This window comes from Podarcis melisellensis, assembly GCF_964234715.1.
Source record: "Podarcis melisellensis genome assembly, chromosome: 15".
Classification (NCBI taxonomy): domain Eukaryota; kingdom Metazoa; phylum Chordata; class Lepidosauria; order Squamata; family Lacertidae; genus Podarcis; species Podarcis melisellensis.
Window position 1 is genome coordinate 30,787,708 of NC_138532.1, and position 22,156 is coordinate 30,809,863.

At 45.4% G+C, this 22,156-nt stretch overlaps 1 long non-coding RNA gene across 1 annotated transcript in view; it reads left to right on the plus strand.

Moving 5' to 3' along the window:
• LOC309358065 overlaps positions 1-22,156 on the plus strand; it is a 29,539-nt gene that overhangs the window by 4,338 nt on the left and 3,045 nt on the right. The gene's annotated exons all lie outside the window — the stretch shown is intronic.

The window sequence follows — 22,156 nt, forward strand, 5'->3', positions numbered from 1 at the left end:
GAGAGAGAGAGAGAGAGAGAGAGAGAGAGAGAGAGAGAGAGAACCCAGAAGAAAGAAACCATGTTCTCCCACTTCTGGAAAAACACCCGTTGTTGCTTTGAAACTTGCATGCTTATTATGAAAGGATGCTTGCCAGCAGCCAAGTCATTTTGGAGGGGGTAGTGAAGATCATCTCATGCCCAACCTCCTGCTTGAACCGGAACAATATAGTATTGCAGCATTGGAAAAGGGACACCGAAATGACCCATCTTATTTTTTAAAATCCGGTTTGGTGAAGGTGGATGATCCCCAGTGAGCATCTTGAAGCTAGGAAGACCTTGCACCACATCTATTTATTTATTTATCTATCAATACATTTACACCTCAAATTTCCTCCAACGGACTTGAGGTGGTATACATGGTTCTCCGTCTCCCCATTCCATCATCACAACAGCCCTGTGAGGTAGGTCATGCTGAGAGGCAGTGACTGGCCCAAGGTAACCTTGCGAGCTTCATGTCTGAGTGGGGGTTTGAACCCAGGTCCTATCCTTACACTCTTAACAACTACACTGTAAATCAGGGAGCCTTCTTGGTGGCTGCTTCCAGACACTGGAACTCCTTCTCTTGAGAAACCAGACTGGCTCCTTCCTTGTCCTTCGGCCAGCAGGTAGAACTGACTGGTTTTTAAGGAAAGGGCTTTTAATAGTGCCGTGCTGTTTTTATCATTTGTATATGGACAGATTTGTCTGTTGTTGTAATTTATTGCTTTAATTATATTTGAGTTTAATTACCTTTGAATCTTTGAATTAAGTTTTCATATTTTACTTGTGTCTTAATTTTGGAAAGGCTCTGCCATGGACTGGCAGGATACAGAGGAGTGGTGTGAGGCACCAGCTGGGGAACCCCCAAGGGAACCCCCAGGGGAAGATGCTCAGAGCCACAGGACTGGTGGTGAGATGGCAATGAGTAGTCAGAGGGAGAAGAAGGAGCAGACTGGGAGGAAGAGCTGTCAGAAGGCAAAGAGGCAACAGGATTAAGTGAGCAAGAAGAGACTGTGACAGAGAGCAGTTCAGACCTGGAGGCAGGAGAGGAGGGAGACCAGAAGAGGGATGAGGCAGGTTGCAGGAGAATCCAGGGAGTCTCCCCCTCCTGCTGTGACCAGTTTCCCCCCCTACTGGTCTCCTAGAAGTTGCAGAGAAAGGAAAAGAGCAGAGCAGAGATTGGTTGTACGCAGACACGGCCTATGACTGCTTGGAAAAACCCTGGAGAGGAGGGGACTTAGGCAGCCCTGGGAAGGTGGTGACTTTCAGCCTAGATGGCACTAGGTGGGAAATGGGGCAGTGGCAGAGAAGGAGATGAGTTTGAGCACTGGGAGCCCCAGGTTGAAACTGCCATGGCTTCATGGCCAAGTGGGGATTTGAACTCTGGTCTCCCCTAGGTCCTGGTCCAACATTCTAACCAGCGCTTTTACTTGTAGTAAATAAGGTGCTGGTACACTGGGACGCAGGTGGCGCTGTGGGTTAAACCACAGAGCCTAGGGTGTGCTGATCAGAAGGTTGGCGGTTCGAATCCCTGTGATGGGGTGAGCTCCCGTTGTTCGGTCCCTGCTCCTGTCAACCTAGCAGTTTGAAAGCACATCAAAGTGCAAGTAGATAAATAGGTACCACTCCGGCAGGAAGGTATACGCCGTTTCCGTGCACTGCTCTGCTTCGCCAGAAGCGGCTTTGTCATGCTGGCCACATGACCTGGAAGCTGTATGCCGGCTCCCTCGGCCAATAAAGCGAGATGAGCGCTGCAACCCCAGAGTCGGCCACGACTGGACCTAATGGTCAGGGGTCCCTTTACCTTTACTCACCATGGTTACACTTTTAACATGGGGTGGGGGAGGTGCCAATATTGCTTACCTGTGAGTACCCCCCAGAAAAAAGTAGAGACTCTAACCACTGCTCTACACTGCCTCACTGATGCCACAGGCAATTCTGGTGGGCATACTGGTGCTCACGGGCGCCACATTGGCGACTTCACTAGTCCTTAGGGAAGAGGACCTATTCTTGCAGTTTTTTGCACACACCAAAGGGACCATCCAGCAGAGCCCTTGGATGTCGGCCTTCCCCAAGCAGCAGTAGGAAGGCAGATTTCCACGCATCTCCACCCGCAGGTAACTGCTGCCTCTCTCCACAGAGGGATCTCTGAGTATTTGATTTGGATACAACTGACAGATAAGGCCGAACAGGCTGCAGGATGTTAGACTCGGCCTCCCCGGAGGATTGCAGACAAAATAGGCTTGCTAACTTGGAGGCGCTCCCCTCGCGTCTCTTCCCCGCAAGCCCCCTCGAGCAGCGTGTTAGATCTCCGTCTCTCCATCTCCATCTAACAGGGCAAGTGAGACAGACAAATTTATTTGGCCAGCAAATATTGTTTTCTCTCTTTATTAGATGGAGGCTTTGAATGTTTTATGAGCTCCGGTATTATAAGATCGTGGTGGGGGAGAAGAAAGCATCACCTCCAAAAAGAAAAAGAAAAAAAATAGCAAGCCTGGTGGACTCCTAAGATGGGGAGGGCCGGGGAAGAGCGCCCAGACGGCCCTCGTGGATGGCGGCAGGTACTTTGCGCTGCTTGCGGAGACTGCATTAAAATGCAAATTTCTCTCTGCCTGCTGGGAGCAGATAGTAAAACGCTAAAGAGGCAGGAGGCTTCTCTTTCGCAAGAGAGGCAGGCAGGCCCGCGACGGAACATGGGGCACTTTTTAATTATTTTCCTCGGCGCCTTTTTAAATGAGATTGGAAGTGTTTTCTCTTGCTGCAGAGGCTGAAAATAAACAAAGCCAGAGGGTTTTTTTTTGCGGGGAGGGGGGGGGAGAAGCAGGGCTTTCAGGGGGTTTCTCGAAGGCCAATTGGGATTGAGAGACAGTGCGGAGTAGTGGTTAGAGCAGCCATGGCCAAACTTGGCCCTCCAGTTGTTTTGGGACTACAATTCCCATCATCCCTAGCTAACAGGACCAGGGGTCAGGGATGATGGGAACTGTAGTCCAAGTTTGGGATACATTGCTTCACCGTGCAAAGGTCATCTCTTCCTTGGCTTTGAGAACTGTAGTCCCAAAACAGCTGGAGGGCCAAGTTTGGCCAGGCCTGGGTTAGAGTTTCAGACTAGCACGTGAGAGAGAGAGAGACCAGGGTTCAAACCCCTCATTCTGCCATGAAGCTTTCCCTGGCTGTGGCCTTGCCCAGTCACTGCCTCTCAGCCTCTCCTGCCTCACAGGATTGTTGTGGAGGCAGAGAACCATGCACACTACTGTGAGCTCCTTGGAGGAAAAGGCAGGATATAAATTCAATAAATAATTCGGAACCAGGTGGGGAGAGAAACTTAGGCTTAGGTCCTGCTTGCCCAAAACAGCATCTGGTTGGCCACTGTGAGAACGAGATGCTGGATTAGATGGGTCAGTGGCCTGATCCAGCTATGGAGCTCAATTTAGGATCTTATGAGAGAACCAGGTATGCCACTATGAGCTCTTTGGGAGGAAAGGCAGTGGTGGTTAGAGCATAGGTAGGCAAACTAAGGCCCAGGGGCCGGATCCAGCCCAATCATCTTCTCACCTTCTAAATCCAGCCTGCGGACAGTCCAGGAATCAGCATATTTTTACATGAGTAGAATGTGTGCTTTTATTTAAAATGCATCTCTGGGTTATTTGTGGGGCATAGGAATTCGTTCTTCCCCCCCAAAAAAATATAGTCCAGCCCCCACAAGGTCTGAGGGACAGTGGACCGGTTCCCTGCTGAAAAGGTTTGCTGACCCCTGTTAGAGTGTCTGACTAGGACCCCAGAGAAACCAGGGTTCAAATCCCGCAATACACCAGGAAACCCACCCGGAAGCCTAATGAGGCAAAGCATGGTTCTCCCCCCCCCTCAATTAATCCCCACAACAGCCCTGTGAGGTAGGTTAGGCTCTCCCCATATAAACCAAACCAGACTCTGCATTCATAATCTGAGGCCCTTTGTTGTGTCTTCAGGGTGGCAACACGAGAATGGGGTCTTCTCTGTCCTAGTTCACTGTCTGTGAAATGTTCTCCCCAGGAAGGTTCACTTGGTGCTTTCATTATGCATCTTTAGGTGCCAGGTGAAACCGTTCCTCTTCAACCAGGCCTTCGACTGATGAACATTCAACAGCTTTTTAAATGTGTCTGCGGGAAATTGGGGGAGGGTATTGTTTTGCTGTTTTGTTTTAAGTATTTTCTTGTGATTTTATACTGTATTTTATTCTGTGAACCACCCTGAGATCTTACGATGAACGGCGATATATACATTCTTCTTCTTCTTCTTATTATTACTATTTAACATCTTTATAGAAAGTTCAAAAAGTACATAATTATATGTGCACTAAACATGATGAGACGTAAATAAAAGAGAGAAAAGGAAAAAGAGAAACAGCACCCATGTAGAAGGAAAAAAGGTGGGAGGGAGGGGGAAAACCCCCAAACTGTATACTTTACAAGGTTGTTATTGTACTTCACCAGAACTTAACTGATTACAGTATTTGTAAGCATGGATTCGAAATATCATTGAATCTGTCCACGGCAATTCTGCGTTTATATGCAAGTTGTTCATATCTTGTGAGTTTGTATAAGTCTTCAATCCAATCATAGAAGGGAGCCGCATTTTTATTTTATTTTATTTTTCCAATTCATCAGTATCAGTCTTTTTGCTGTGGTAAGGGCACGGAGACTCCACTCGTGTTGTCCTTTTGTAAGGTTTCATGTACAGGGAAGCGGGTGGCGCTGTGGGTTAAACCACTGAGCCTAGGACTTGCCTATCAGAAGATAGGCTATTCGAATCCCCGCGACGGAGTGAGTTCCCGTTGCTCGGTCCCTGCTCCTGCCAACCTAGCAGTTCGAAAGCACCTCAAAATGCAGGTAGATAAATAGGTACCGCTCCGGCGGGAAGGTAAACGGCGTTTCCGTGTGCTGCTCTGGTTCACCAGAAGCTGCTTAGTCATGCTGGCCACATGACCCGGAAGCTGTACACCGGCTCCCTCGGCCAATAAAGCGAGATGAGCGCCGCAACCCCAGAGTCAGCCACGACTGGACCTAATGGTCATGGGTCCCTTTACCTTTACCTAAGGTTTCATGTGCTGGGTATATAATTCAAGAGCATATTTGCTCTGTATTATTATTATTATTATTATTATTATTATTATTATTATTATTATTATTATTATTAAGGTTGAGAGGCAGTGATCGGCTGAAGGCCACATCCGGCGAAACCTTCACGGCAGAGTGGGAGATTCGAACCCTGGTCTCTCCCACGTCCTAGTCTGACCACTAGACTGCACTGCTGGACTGAACGCAGTTGTGGAGTTGTGGAGGAGGAGGCTGGACTTTTCTATCCCGCTCCCTTGCGCGCTCACAAACCCCTCGCCAACTGCCGCAGGAGACTCTGCCGCTGCTCCTCTTGCCAGGCGTAAGGCAGGCGCGAAAGACAGGTCTGCAGGAAATGGCAGGATGCAGAAAAGGAGCAAAGATTCTCCGGGCAGCCAGCGTGCTATTATTCCCCCGCAAATCGCATCCGATGACGTCCCCCCGCGGAGTCCCCCTCCATTCAATCGCGAGCCATTGATTAAGTGCTTTGCGTAAATCTCTGCGCCAGTGTGACATCCCGGTCTACAGGGTCGGTTTTCGACAGCCATGCTGGTTTAAAACGCAGGGCCCTCCCCGCGAGAAGCCGGGACAAAGGCAGGCCCGGATGGAAGACAGTTAATCGGATGCGATGGACGAGCTGGTGGCCGCGGAGAGAGGAGGAGGGAGAAAAAGACAAGGTCCTTCCCCAGTTCTTCCAAGCTGCGCTCAGCGGAGCGAAGAGCAAACGGCACATCAAAGGCAGCGCGGAAATGAGCCTGTGTAATCCGAGGGGGAAAAATAGCCACCAGCGCTTCAAGAAATGAGCCGCCCCATCTCATCTCGAGCAAATCCTGGCACCCCCTGCTCACACACACCTTAAAAAAAAGGAGAGAAAGGCCTCATGTCAGCAGATTCCACTCTCGGCTTCGCCTTAGGCGATCCTGGTCGCCTCGGCGTCCCGTCAGCTTTCCGCCTCGCTAATACTTGCACATTTCTTCAACTCAGCAGGGCCCTGACGAGCTGGAGGAGAGGAGATTTATCCAGCCAAATTGGTCTGAGTAATAGGGAGTGCGGCTTTTAGCTGGGATCAATAGTGTGTGTGTGGGGGGGGTGCGGTTTAATGTAGAGAAAGGGGAGCTGAGAGAAGCATTGGGTTGGTTTTCCACTGAGAACCTAGACCCAATTTGCACACCCCAAAATAAGAGGCGTACCATTTTATTTATTTTATTATTGATCTCATGATCTTTTGTTTATTTTATTATTGATCTCATGAAATGTATACAGTTCTTGATTATTAAAAACCAAACAAACCCTCAAAGAAAACAATACAATAAAATTATCAGCAAAAAAACTCTTTAAAACATTCAAAAATTAAAATTGTGCACATTTAAAATCACTGGTAGCATTAAGATAAATTCAACAGTGTTAATAGGTTTTGATGGATGTAACAATGGAATACTGAATGGTTTGGGTTTATGTAAAATATGCAGGAATGTATGGTATGCATTGGGGACAAGGGTGGCACTGTGGGTTAAACCACAGAGCCTAGGGCTTGCCGATCAGAAGGTCAGTGGTTCGAATCCCCGTAACAGGGTGAGCTCCCGTTGCTCGGTCCCTGCTCTTGCCAACCTAGCAGTTCAAAAGCACGTCAAAGTGCAAGTAGATAAATAGATAAACGCCGTTTCCTGGCGGGAAGGTAAACGCTGTTTCCGTGCGCTGCGCTGGTTCGCCAGAAGCAGCTTAGTCATGCTGGCCACATGACCCGGAAGCTGTACGCCGGCTCCCTTGGCCAATAAAGCGAGATGAGCGCTGCAACCCCAGAGTCGGCCACGACTGGACCTAATGGTCAAGGGTCCCTTTACCTTTACCTTTATGGTATGCAAAATTAACCATGGAAAGGAAAGAAGGGAAGTCATTGGTTTAAGGTTCTTTAAATGAATATTTTGAAATGTAAATTAGAAATTATATATATATATGAACCGCTTTTGCCACAATAAAACAGATTTAAACTTGCATCAATTTTCTGAACATCAGGGTAGGCTTGTTTAAACAAAAATGCTCTTAGCTGGTGCCAAAAACTGTACAGTGCAGGCACCTGCCTGATGTCACAGGCAGGGAGTTCCAAAGTGCCACACTATTTCCTACAAATGTGGACTGTGTATTGTTGCATGCTCCTCCAATGTCTGTGCAGTGTGAGATTCCAGGTGCTCCAGGTACTTACTCAGTTTCCTCGGAATAAGGCACAGTGGAGACTGTGGTGTCTTTATGATGTTTATTTACACATATATACAACCTGAGCCTAAGATGGAGGGGCTCACAGCATTAACCCCCCAAGAGGGTCTTGCTTCTCCCATAGCCACAGCCTAGGATTCCAGCAGAAATCAGGCATGGCTCTGACTCTCTGCCTTCCCAGTCTGCTGCTTTGCTTCCAGCTTCCACTCATACCACTCTGGCTTTTGTCTTTCTAACTACCAGGGAGTTGAGGGAGAGGGGCTACCCATTTGCGTTCTGGCACAGAGCCACTTCCTTTGTTTTCTTAATGGCCCATACTTAGAAGGCCATTACCAAGAACTTTGGCCAGTCCCTTGTTGCATCCAGGAATTGGAAAGCACCATGGGAAAACAGTCCTCTTCTCCTAGGCCTCTGGCTAATTAAATAAGCTATGACCTTTTAAACAGTGTGTGTCAGAGGGGTGTCGTTGTTTCGTTTGTTATTATGTTATGCATTTTCGTGTTTTGATATTGCAAATTTCAAAGGATAGAGAGAGGTCAGCATAGAGGTTAAAGATGAGTCTGAGAATCTGGAGGTCCCTTACTCTGTCTGTTTAAACCTCTTTCTGCAAGCTGAGCTGCCCCCAAACGTCCAACAAAGGCAGCATAAAAAATGCATGCAATAGTGAAAATAACTTGCAGAAATGCACTGTTAGGGAAAATTTGTGGGGAAATGTGCATATCTGCATAGAAAAATGTGCGACTGGACACAAAATGTACAGCAAAATGCTGACTGGTTTCTATGAGGCCTTTAAATAATCATCGCAAGCTGATGCAGAAATACGGCAAAGTGTGTTTAAGGCTGGACAGATTAGGACCTGAGGGGAACGGAAATTGGCTGTCTTGTCCACTGCTATCCTTAAGATATTACAATCTAAGCATAGGCACCTTGTTCCTGCCTTTGCTTCCTGAGACAGCTTGTAATGAGGTCCAGACAGACAGCAGAGATGGTGCCTGGCCTGGTGGAAGGATTCCTGCAGAGAGGAATGCAACTTCTAGGAGTCTGAATAGGCTTTAAAAGGTTCTAAGCCCACCTCCTGCTATCGCAGCAGCCAATCAGAGGCCTCTTGAGGAGGATGCAAACGCAAGAACATTCTCTCCACCGAATATTCATGGCAACTGACATTCATAGGCATACCATTTCTGACAGTGGTGGTGTTTCAGAGGTCTGCTGAATTTTATTTTTTATTTCTGCAATTCTAGCTGGACATAAAATTCAGTCACCTGTGTATAGAGAATCTACCCTAAAACTCATATACTGTGGTACCTCGGGTTACAGACACTTCAGGTTTCAGATGCTTCAGGTTACATACGCTTCAGGTTACAGACGCCGCTAACCCAGAAATAGTACCTCGGGTTAAGAACTTTGCTTCAGGATGAGAACAGAAATTGCGGCGCGGCAGCAGCGGGAGGCCCCATTAGCTAATGTGGTACCTCAGGTTAAGAACAGTTTCAGGTTAACAATGGACCTCTAGAATGAATTAAGTTCTTATTCTGAGGTTAATCTCCACATGTGGTGGGAATATACAAAAAACCAGCCTTTCTAGAATTCAATATTCTGAGAAATTAGTAAAGTAACAAAACAACAATTGGAGACAAGCCAGAATTAGTTGAATTAAATATATTTCAAGACAATAATCTGGATTCACATAATAAAGAATTAGGAAGTGATTTATTAAGTTAAAAAATCCAAGACTCTACAACTTTCCCTTATAGGGTATTCATGGATGAAGGCAGTCCTGTATAGGGAAGTTTTTAATATTTAATGCTTTACAGTGGTACCTCGGGTTAAATACAGTACTTAAATTTGTTCCGGAGGTCCGTTCTTAACCTGAAGCACCACTTTAGCTAATGGGACCTCCTGCTGCCACCGTGCTGCTGGAGCCCAATTTCTGTTCTTATCCTGAAGCAAAGTTCTTAACCCGACGTAATATTTCTGGGCTAGCGGAGTGTGTAACCTAAAGCGTATGTAACCCGAGGTACCACTGTATTAAGTTTTTGTGTATCTTGGAAGCTCTCCAGAATGGCTGGGGCAACCTAGTCAGATGGGCAGGCTACTATGATTGTTGTTGTTGTTGTTGTTGTTGTTGTTGTTACTACTACTACTACTACTACTCCATCTCCTTGATTATTTCAGCTGCCATATTCTGGACCTTTTTGAACTCTACAATTTCCTTTTTGAATGAAGGTGACCAGGACTTTGGATGTGCTTTAAATATAAGGGATGGCTCTGCTGTACCGGAGCACCTTGCCTGGCACCAGCCTGGCACCAGGGGCGATTGGTGGGCCACTCTGGCCCAGCCTCTGTCTCCACTGCAGTGAGCTCCTTGGCACCATTTCCAAGGCAGGTTGCTATTCCTCATGCCTAAACGGAGTCTTTTCATACCCTTCTGTTTGGCGAGAGCCTCCTGCTGCGCGGAGCTATTTCCAGACGCTAATTAGCAATCCATCGATTGGTTGCAGGGGCTGTTTAATGTCTGCGCTTCAGACATACAGACTCAGCGGGTGTCGTTTCAGAGTGGGAGAACGAGGACCACAGTCTCCACTTCTCCAGCATATGTTGAGCGCACAGGGGCCCCCGCCGACAGCGCTTTCGCACGCCACCCCAGTCTCCGGAGTGCTAGGGAGACGCCAGGGCTTCCAGGCACAAACTCAGAGTTTTATTTCGGTGGAATGAAGGCCAGCAGAGACCGTGGTGCCATTAGGATCTGTGGCTTTATTAATACATGCATCCTTTCCCGCTTTGTTTATGTAATTTATACACTGCCCTGTTATGTACTGAGTTGAATAGGATCCAAAATGCAGCAGTCTGATTGGTCCTAGAACAATAGGATCCAAAATGCAGCAGTCTGATTGGTCCTAGAACAATAGGATTCAGAATGCAGCAGTCTAGTTGGTCCTGGAAAAATAGGATTCAGAATGCAGCAGTCTCATTGGTCCACAGGAGCCACTCAATCCAGCGTGAGGTGGAAGTGAATCCGCAACCTGATTGGCCTACAGGAGAATCCCGGAATTAGCCAATCACGTGGGGCCCATTGTGTAAATAATGTATATAAAGCAGACATTCTGGGAGAACTTCCATTCCTCCTCATCACTATGAGCTGAATAAAGAGCATGAAATCCACTCTCGACTCTGAGTATATTTCACTGGCGACGAAGGTGGGATCCCTCATGCCCCTCATCAAAAGATGGCAGGCAAGTATACCAATATTGCCAAATAGTTGATTTTTGTCGCTTTTGAATTTACTGGCACTTTCTGGATTTTGTATATTTGTATTTCCAATGCTCTGGATTTTGATGTTTTGAATGTTTAATGTAAGCCACTGTGGACACAGCTTATTGTGGGAAAGTGCCCTACAAGGATTTGCAATCCATCAATATCGAGACATAATATCAGTACACAAATCTCTACACAAGGTAAGAGCCAAAACAGTTATATGCGTAAAATTATAGTAAGAAACATAATATGCAACACATAATAAAAAACAGATTGGTACAACAACAACGACATAAAAATAAAAAGAAATTCAGCTACAGGGGAAAAACAAAAGCAGTGAACAGATACAAATCTTTCTGTCCAATGGTAGTTTTTAATCCACGGAAAATGACAGGCCTGCCCAGATCTCACCTGGGAGGTCTCATTTCCTCTCCCAGTCCCTGATGCCTTAAGAGCTTATTCCTCCTGCCTCTCCCTTATTCCTCGTGCATAAGATGGAGGGGCTCACAGCACTGACACCCCCAACGGATCTGGCTTCTCGGTTAGTCACAGTCTTAGAAGCTCATTGGACAACAAGAAGTAACAAAGCCTTTGGTGTCATTGACCCAGACCTGTGGAACTCTCTGACACTAGACATTCAGCAGGGACCTTACTCTTCAACTTTTAAATGCCTGCAGAAAACTTTTCTATTCTACCAGGCTTATGCATAGGGTTGCCATGTTCGGGATTTCCCGGACACGTCCTCTTTTTGGGATTTCTGCATTTTACATGAAGTGTCTGGGTTTTGGGTTTTAACAATAAATAAACTGGGTGTGGGGTGGGGCCTGTGCTAGGGTGGCATTTGGCCTTGTATTGTTTCCGGCACCTGCCAGGCCTTGCATGGCCTTCCTGGGGCCATTCAGCCTCTTATCATCTGCAGATGAAGCATCTCCTGAGCCAAAGACAGCAAGGGCAAGAGAGGGGAGGGGAGGGGAGGGAAGGAGGCGGCAAGCAGGCAGATGAGGAAGGGCTCAGTGGCAGGGAGAGGGTGAGCAACAGAGATGCAGGATGGTGAGGTGTTTCCCAGAATGTTTCCGGGTTTTTGCTCTTTGGAATATGGCCACCCTAGTTATGCAGGTGTCAGGCTTCCCTCCCACGGTGGCAGCAAAGAAGCAGAGAAAAACAAAGAAGGGTTCTTACTAATTAGTTCATTCAATAATCACAGCGAGAGACAAAGGAATGCAGTCTCTATATAATGGCGTTGCTCCAAGTAAAGTCCCACCCCCCTACGTTGTCCCTATTCTACGTCACCCCTGCGCCGGCTAATCTGAACTTTCTGCTTTTGAGCTCTCTGTTCTACTCCCCGCAATGCCTGCCAGGTCCTGGGAGAGGGGGGTGGGGTCAGGAATGCTTTCCAAAGACACTGAGTCTGCACCCTTGTGCTTCTTCTTCTGCCTCCTGCTCCTCTTCCAATATTTCCCAGCTTCTGCCCTCTGCAGCCTCTGAATTGTGCCCTTCTGCAAACCATTGTTCTAAATCTATCCTGTCCTCCTGTTCTCGGAAAGGTTCAGGAGAAAAGGGAGGGGGTGGTTACCACCATTCCTTCTCAGTCCAGCCCCTGAGAACAGGCAATTGAGAATATGCCCTTTCAAAATAGCCAGCTGGTTTCTGATTCTAACTTTTTAAAATATGTTGGACTTCCGGAGGCGGCGCAAAACGGCAATGGCGGTCCTCTTTACCTAGTGAAGAGGGGCTCCGCGAAAAAGGGTCGTCCGCTACGGCAAAGCGGAGACCCATTAAGATAAACCGCAGGCAGAGCGAGCCTGCGGCCGTGGGACTCGGCGGGTGCCAGAAGCCCCCCCAGAAGCGAGGAAGGGACCTCGTAAGAGGCTCCGGAACGTGAAAGGGGGAGCGGCGCTGTGAGTTCATCGCTCTTTTCGCGGAAGTGAAGCCGCGCTGCTGCTGCTGATGAGCGTCGACCTTTCTTCTTGAAAAGTATCGGAATTGGCTGCAATTTACCCGTGAGTAAGGGGTACTAAAGATTGACTTAAATTTATTTAATTCGGCTGAAAACGGGAGGCGAGTAACAGGAAGTCCGTCTCCCGACCCTGCTAATCAGAGCAAAGCAAAGAATTTGATGTGGGCTGAAGCGCTTAAAAAGAGACTTCGAAAATAGTACGAAGGGGCATCAATAGACTGTGTTTTTAGAAATTAAAAGGAATGAAGGATTAAATCATTTGGTTTATTTTGCTACGGAACCTTCCCCCTACTGTGGAGTGACGTGGAGTTAAAGGGGACAACCGAGCTGTCGGGCTGCCAGTGTTGCAAAGGAGAACTGTCAGGCTGCTGAAACTTCTTCTGAAGTATAAATTGTTGCATGGATGGATACATTATCGCTTTAATATTGATACTGGAACCTTTCTGTCACCTTGTGGCACTATTTTGAAACAGAACTATCTGGAAACCTCCTTTTTGAACTTGGGGATTATAAAAGTTGATAGGAACTTTGATGGCAGAAAAGAAACTTTCCTTCTCATGAAACACCCCCCCCTGGTGGATTTGCAGAGGTATAGAGGCCTGGGAACTGTATTATATCGAGATTCTTTGTGGTTTAATTGTTTACATTCTGGACTTGCCTTTCTCATGGATTGAAAGACTATTTGACCTTGAACAGAGGCAGCTGGGGAATGAGCGGCCCAGGGAAAACAAGAGCAGCCAAAGCTAAGGAAGCTAAAGAAAAAGATAAGAGAGCTGGGCAGCTTGTTCAAACAACGTTAACACATCAACGTAGATCCTCTGTACCAACTGTGCTGACGGCACAGGAGGGAGAAGTTGAAACGCTTGCTACAGAAGAAATGGCAACTGGAGGAACTGATCCAGTCTTGAAACAAATCTTGGAACAATTGGCACTTTTGAATAAGAAGGTGGACGATCAGTCATCTAAAATTGATAGAGCTACATCTACTATCAGTAAGTTATCAGATCAGGTTTCCCAGCATACCCAGGCTATTGAGAAATTGCAAGGAGCTACGGCTGAGAACTATAAATTAGCTGCGGAAGCCAATCAAAAAGCTGAGCAAGCGTGCAAAAAGGTTGAGGAGATCAAAGGGGAAGTAAGACCTCTGAAAAGACAGGTAGGAGAACAGCAAGCCTACCTGTCAATGGTGGAACTGAAAAGTAAGGAATGCAATCTTAGGCTGAGGGCCGTCCCAGAACTGGAGCAGGGCAACCTAGAGGAATTTTTGACGCAGTTATTTTCTAAATTTTGGGGGGTTGAGGAAGACAAAGACTTCAAAATTGTGACGGCCTTCAGATTGGGAAGATCGGCTAAGAAAGACAAGTCCAGAGACTGTTTGGTTTGCTTGAGAACAAGAGAGGAAAGAGACAAGATACTAGGCCAACATTTTAAAAAATCTCTGGAAGTTGAAGGCAAAAGAGCAGAAATTTATAGAGACATTCCCAAATATCTGTTGGACCTTAGAGCCTCATATACAGACTTGGCCAAACTGTTAAGGTACAACGCAATTCCTTACAGGTGGGAATTCCCTCAAGGTTTATCATTCACCTATAAAGGAAAGAAGGTAAGAATTAAAACACTAGAGGACCAGCAGAAGTTCCTGCACGACAACGAGGAGGACCTCCAAAAGAGAGCCGCAGATTCTTGGCCTCCACCACCGGGATTACCACCAGGACACGTACCATCTGGAGGCGGACCGGCACCACATCCTTCGGGAACGGAGGATAACATAGATACCCAACTGTGATACTCAAGTACTAGACCAGGATGTCTCTACAGCTTCTTAGTTGGAACATAAATGGCGGGAACTCTCCAGAAAAAAGGAGAAAAGTATTTCATATTTTGAAAAAAGAACAATTGGACATTATCTGCTTGCAAGAAACACATGTGACAAGACTCCACAGAAAAGTGTTAATTAATAAAAGGTTAGGCCAAGAATTTATTTCATCGGACAAAGTCAAGAAAAGAGGAGTGGTGATATATGCAAAGGAGAACTTGTCACCAAAATTTGTATTTAAAGATGAACAGGGCAGAATTTTGGCGGTTGAAATTCAGACACAAGGAGAAAAGTTTTTAATTTTAGGAATCTACGCCCCAAATGAAGGGAAATCGGAATTTTTCAAGAGGCTGCATGAGACTATGCTGGACTATTTGGATTACAACAACATTATCATGTTGGGAGATATGAACGGAGTCGTCTCAGTGAATATGGATAAGTCGCAAAGTGCTAACATAACGAAAGACGGCAGACTACCAAAAACTTTTTTCGAAATGACTGACAATTTGGACTTGACTGATATATGGAAGATCAAGAACCCTCTAGGGAAAGAAGGAACTTTCTTTTCTGAGGCCCACATGACATGGACGCGAATCGACCAAATATGGATAACTAGAGGACTGGCACCTAAGACTAGAAAAGTGGAAATCTGCCCAAAAACCTGCTCTGACCACAATGCTTTGAGAATGGAACTGAGATTAAACACAACCGGATCTTTCAGATGGAAAATGAATGACGCTTTGTTAAGAGATCAGGAGATTGTTAAGAAGGCCCAAAAAGCTTTAAAGGATTATTTTGAAATAAATTTAAAGACAACCGTGGAAAAAAGAACAATCTGGGACGCAAGTAAAGCAGTTATGAGAGGGTTTCTAATACAGCAGAACACGATCAAAAAAAGGCTCTGGAATGAAAAGAAGGAGAAGATTTTGGAGAAAATAAGAGAAGGAGAGAAAAAACTGAGATCCAGGCCTAAATCGAAGGAAGTGTTGAGAGAAGTGAAGTTTTTCCAGGCACAATATTCGAAATTGATAAATCAAGAGGTGGAATGGAAAATTAAACAAATGAAACAAAGATCCTTTGAATCAGCTAATAAGTGTGGGAAGCTGTTGGCTTGGCAGTTGAAAAAGAGACAAAAGCTTAATACAGTTCCAAATCTAGAGATTGAAGGGAGAATGGTTCAGAAACCTGAGGAAATTAGAAAGTGCTTCCAGAGATATTTCAGAGAACTTTATTCACAAAGGCCACAAAAAGATTCGGAGGTGGATCAATTTCTCATAACTAATGGATTACAAAGAATACCTCAGGAAATGAGAGCAACCCTGAACTGTAACATTACGCTCCAAGAAATTGAATGCGCCATTCAGAATCTTCAACTAGGCAAGTCTCCAGGACCAGATGGACTCACTTCCAAATACTATAAGGTATTGAAGGACTCTTTGATACAACCACTGTTGGAAGTTTGCAACCAGATTATGGAGGGGAGGAAGGCACCGGAAACGTGGAAAGAAGCTTTCATCACGTTGATACCAAAATTAGAAACTGAAAAAACTCAACTTAAAAACTACCGTCCTATCTCACTCCTAAATGTGGATTACAAAATCTTTGCAGACATTTTGGCAAGTAGGTTTAAGAAAGTATTAAATGAAGTGATTCATAAGGACCAAGCAGGCTTTCTCCCTGGTAGGCATTTATTTGACAACACAAGAAACATCATTGATATTTTGGAATTTTTACAGACAAATTCAAATACAAGAGCGGTGTTGATCTTTATTGATGCGGAGAAAGCCTTTGACAACATTTCTTGGATGTTTATGAAGAAAAATTTGGAAAGGATGGGAGTAGGGCGGGGGTTTGAAAATGGAATAGAAGCAATTTATTCAGAACAAAAAGCTAAATTGATAGTGAACAACGTGGTGACAGAGGAGTTCAAAATTGAAAAAGGGACACGACAGGGGTGCCCTCTGTCTCCTCTGTTGTTTATCTCAGTCCTGGAGGTGCTATTGAACAAGATTAGAAATGACCGGTTGGCACAGGGAATTGTGGTCGGAGAGAAACAATATAAACTGAAAGCATTTGCAGATGACTTGGTATTAACACTACAGGAGCCAGCCTCTAGCACTAAAAGAGCGTTAGAATTAATTTCTGACTTTGGTCGGGTGGCGGGATCTAAGCTGAATAAACAAAAAACTAAAGTTCTAGCAAAAAATTTGACAACTATTGAAATAGAGGAGTTCAGAAAAGAAACGGAATTAAATGTGGTTAAAAAAGTAAAGTATTTAGGGGTGCACTTGACCTCCAAAAACTTGAATTTGTTTAAGGACAATTATGAGAAATGTTGGTCAGAGATCAAAAGAGACTTGGAAACATGGTCAAGACTGAAACTTTCCTTGTTGGGTAGAATAGCTGCTATAAAGATGAATGTATTGCCGAAAATGCTATTTCTGTTTCAGGCCCTCCAGATCGTGGACAAGGTGGAATGTTTTGGAAAATGGCAGAGGGATATTTCTAAATTTGTCTGGCAGGGCAAAAAGCCCCGAATTAAGTTTAAAATACTAACGGATGCGAAAGAAAGAGGGGGGTTTGCCCTGCCGGACTTGAGGTTATATTATGAATCTGCAGCCCTCTGCTGGTTGAAAGATTGGATTTTATTGGAGAACACCGATGTCCTCGACCTGGAAGGATTTGATAATGCTTTTGGGTGGCATGCATATTTGTGGTATGACAAGGTTAAAGTTCATAGATCATTCAAAAACCATATTGTCAGAAGGGCAATTTTTATGGTCTGGTCAAAATATAAAGACTTATTGGAGAGTAAAACTCCGAGGTGGCTCTCACCGATGGAGGCCAAAGCACGGAAAAGACTCAATATGGAGGCCCACTGGCCTAAATATTGGGAAATAATTGAAAAAATTGGAGATAATTGGAGGTTGCAGAGTATGGAAAAGTTAAAAAACAAGGTGCGAGATTGGTTACATTATGCTCAAATTCAGGAAGTTTTTAAAGCGGACAAAAAAGTGGGTTTCCAGGAGGAAAAGTCGAAATTAGAGACAGAGCTGCTTGAGCCAAAATCTAAGTTAATTTCGAGAATGTACAACTTGTTGCTTAAATGGAATACACAGGATGAGATTGTTAAATCCTCCATGATAAAGTGGGCGCAGGATTTGGGGCACAACATTATGTTTGAAGACTGGGAAAGGTTATGGAACACCGGAATGAAATTTACGGCATGTAGTGCCCTGAAGGAAAATATTATGAAAATGACATACCGGTGGTACATGACCCCAGTCAAGCTTGCAAAGATATATCACCTGTCTGACAACAAATGTTGGAAATGTAAAGAGGAGGAAGGGACATTCTTACACCTCTGGTGGACCTGCCCGAAGGTGAAGGCCTTCTGGGAGATGATACATAATGAACTAAAAAAGGTACTTAGATTTACCTTACCCAAGAAACCGGAGGCCTTCCTCCTGGGCATGGTAGACCAGAGGGTGGCCAAGAAAGATAGAATTTTCTTTATGTACGCTACTACAGCAGCAAGGATCCTGATGGCAAAGCATTGGAAGACACAAAATTTACCCACATTGGAAGAATGGCAGACGCAGCTGATGGACTATATGGAACTGGCTGAAATGACTGGCAGAATCCGAGACTCGGGAGAAGAAGAAACGGAGGAAGTTTGGGAAAAATTTAAGGACTATTTGAAAAGGCATTATAGGTTGTATGAATGTTAAAAAATGCTCCTTTTTAGGAAATTACAGCTTCAGCATCGGTTAATTTTTTGAATTGGAAAATAAGGAACAACAAGACAGAAGTGGTGTAATGAAATAATTTTATTGTGTTGAAACTAAAACAATGGATTTGGACTGAAATGTTTAGAGACCAGATATCACGATAAAATGGAAGATATATTATTATGTTTAAAATAAGTTAACAATTTGCTGAGGTTTTAAATTTACAGAGAATGCAGTGTTCGGAAGATGGGGGGAGTCCACTAGATTTATGGAAATAAGTGTTTGGAAGTTGGATTTTGTATACTATAAACTTAATAAAAATTATATTAAAAAAAATAAAAAAATAACTTTTTAAAATATGTTTTTTATGGGTTTTTTTGCACATACAATTGTTGCAGACTGTTCTGATAGCCTTTTCATGAATAGCAGTGTAGCAATGTATATTTACAGTGGTACCTCTGGTTGTGAACGGGATCCGTTCCGGAGGCCTGTTCACAACATGAAAAGAGTGCAACTCGCAGTGGCGGGTCTGCGCACCTGCGGGTTGCGACTCGCTGCTTCTGCGCATGCGCGTGATGTTATTTTGTGCTTCTGCACATGCGCAAATGACGAAACCCAGAAGTAACCCTTTCCGGTACTTCCAGGTCGCCATGGGACGTAACCTGAAAGAACGTAACATGAAGCGGACATAACATGAGGCATGACTGTACATGGTGCTGATAATGCCACAGTTGCAGGTTCGATCCTCGTATATTCCCCTCCTGCATTGTAGGGGGTTGGACTAGATGACCCTCAGGGTACCTTCCAACTCTACAATCCTATGATTTTTTTTTAAAATACCCATTGGGTTCTCCCTCCTGCCCCCTGACCTCCTAGAAACAACAATAACAAGCTTAGAGGACTCGAGATGACTGCCATAAATCCAATTAGAGCGGGGTTAAGCACTCTGTAGTCGGAACAGGCCAGTGTGAGCTGCTGAACAAGCAGCTGCTGGATTGCCCATTGATTCGAGGTAAATAATATTAGCTCTTATGGATCTCCTCTCTTTTCTGTTCCGAAGGAGACATCCATCTAATATGGCAGGCCTCAATGCAAAAGGCCGACCCACCTGGCCTCTGTCATGTCGAAACCATTACACGGGAGCAAGAGTAATTGTCCCTCACACTGAAGTCATCCCCCCCCCCCCACAAGTCTTGAAAAGGACCCAGAGTTACTTAGCAAATGAAGAATATTACAGCCGCAATGACTGTCGCAGATGAAAAGGCAACATTGTGGGTCGAGGTGCAATCCAATCATCAGTTTATGGACCCAGCATCCTCCGGGGAGCATCAGGCATGTGTTGGATCTCCTGGTCCTAGCCTGGGGCAGAGCTCAGAGACGGGTAAAAGGATCTGGGTGGCTCAGGACTGACAGCAAACGGAAAGGGGTCATGATTCTGGAGGAAGAAGGGTGGTAGGGTCAGCTCCAGGGAGGGGCTGCTGGGGGCAAACTGCCTCCCTACTTCAGAGCACCCCCCCCCCCATTTATCAGCCACAAGTATTGATTCCGCCCCACTGGAGAGCTTAGATATATTTACTGTAACGTAGCAGTTAAGTGACAGAAAGTGCCTAATTCCAATCTTGCTGTACTGCTGTTTCAGAAACTCAGTTTCCATCCTTTCCTTCTACTGATATAGCATATAAAATTCTTGAGCTGAAAGGGACCTCAAGGGTCACCTTGTTCTACGATGCAGGAAACACGGCTGAAGAAGCCCTGACAGATGACCACCCAACCTCAGTTTAAAAACAAAGGAGAGTCCACCACCTTCAGAGGCAGTCTGTCCTGCTTTCGAACGGCTCTTACTGTCAGAAAGTTCTTCCTAAGGTTCAGTCGGAATTCTTTCTCGTCATTTGCACACATTGGTTCAGGTCCTGCCCCTCAGAGAACTAGAAAACAATCTGGCTACGTCTTCCATGTGACAACAGCCCTTCAGAGATTTGAAGATGGGTATTTCAGTCAATAATAATAATAATAATAATAATAATAATAATAATTTATTATTTATACCCCGCCCATCTGGCTGGGCCTCCCCAGCCACTCTGGGCGGCTTCCATAAAAAACAAAAATACAGTAAAATATCACATGTTAAAAACTTCCCTGAACAGGGCTGCCTTAAGATGACTTCTGAATGTCAGGTAGTTGTTTATCGCTTTGACATCTGCTGGAAGGGCGTTCCACAGGGTGGGCGCCACTACCGAGAAGGCCCTCTGCCTGGTTCCCTGTAGCTTTGCTTCTCGCAATGAGGGAACCGCCAGAAGGCCCTCGGCGCTGGACCTCAGCGTCCGGGCAGAATGGTGGGGGTGGAGACGCTCCTTCAGGTATACTGGACCGAGGCCGTTTAGGGCTTTAAAGGTCAGCACCAACACTTTGAATTGTGCTCGGAAATATACTGGGAGCCAATGTAGGTCTTTCAAGACCGGTGTTATATGGTCTCGGCGGCCGCTCCCAGTCTCCAGTCTAGCTGCCGCATACCAGAATACTCAATCATTCCTCATAATCATCTTGATCATCTTGGTTGCCTTTCTCTACACTTCCTCCAGTTTGTCAATATCCTTTTTCAGCTGTGGTACCCAGAACTGGCCTCGGTCGAGTATAACCGAAGGAGTGTCTCCATCCCCATTGTTCTACCTGGACACTGAGATTCAGCGCCAATGGCCTTCTGGCGGTTCCCTCACTGCAAGAAGCTAAGTTATAGGGAACCAGGCAGAGGGCCTTCTTGGTAGTGGCACCCACCCTGTGGAACACCCTCACACCAGATGTCAAAGAGAACAACAACTACCAGACTTTTAGAAGACATCTGAAGGCAGCACTCTTTAGGGAAGCTTTTAATGTTTGATGCATTACTGTATTTTAATATTTTGTTGGAAGCCGCCCAGAGTGGCTGGGGAAACCCAGCCAGATGGGCGGGGTATAAATAATAAATTATTATTATTAATTATTATAGGAATCACCAAGACAGAATAGAGGGGCACTATGACTTCCCTTGATCTGGGCAATATACTTCTGTGGATGTTGCCTAGAATAGCATTAGCTTTTTTTGCTGCTGCATCACCCTGTTGGCTGATGTTCAGCTTGTGGTCTGCTTGGACCCCTAGATCCGTTTCCCATGTACTGCTGTCAAGTGGAGAGCAGGAGGCTCACATAGGAATGCAGGAGCCATCACTCGGTGGAATGGCTGAGGAACCCTTTACCAGTAGAAATTTGTGACAATCATTTTAGGAACAACAACAAACATCTCTGCAGCTCCTTCCCTCCCTGAGGGCATCGCAGGTGATGGCATAGCTGTCTGGTAAACAAACCTGCTTTCTATTAATCCACTCGCTCAGCTGTCTATTGCTACCTCTTCCACAAACAGCACCACCATTGATTTAGTGTCCCTTGGCTGGATCGATTTTTCCTTGTCAATCAAGCGCATGACCATGCAGACCCGTCTCCTCCATGCTTGCATGTTCCCTCCTCATCCTGCGATTGGCTCCAGGAAGGAATTGGTTAGAGGGGCAGGAAAGCAGGGATGGAGAAAAATGGCAATTTGGGTGTCGCTCACTTTCTCTTTTCTACAGTCCGATTCTCCACATGCCCACATCAGTTTGCAATTTGTTTCTGTTCGTTTTGAAGAAATTGGTCCTCGTGAAATTGGTCCCACCCACGTTTTAGTCTGGATTTATTCTCTCACACACTTTTTTCTCCCCTAGGCCATGTTGTCCTAGATACACATTTCTGCACAGCAAGTTCCCAATTGCAAAGCATTTCTGATTTCACAGTTTGCAACAGCAGATGCATTTTTGCGCTTGGCTGGAGAACCGCAATGCAGAATTCAGTGCGAATTTTAGAGAGTGGTGTTGTTTCAGTTTGCATCTCGTTTCAGAAATCACGAATTAGGCAAGTTTGCCTTTAGGTGTGAACGGAATCAAATTTCTCCCCAGAGAGGTTGAATACAATAAAGTTGTGTGTTTTTTTTTAAAAAAGCCCTGCTAGATCAGGCACAAATCAGTCCATCCAGTCTATCATCCTCTTCTCAGTGTGGCCAACCAGATGCT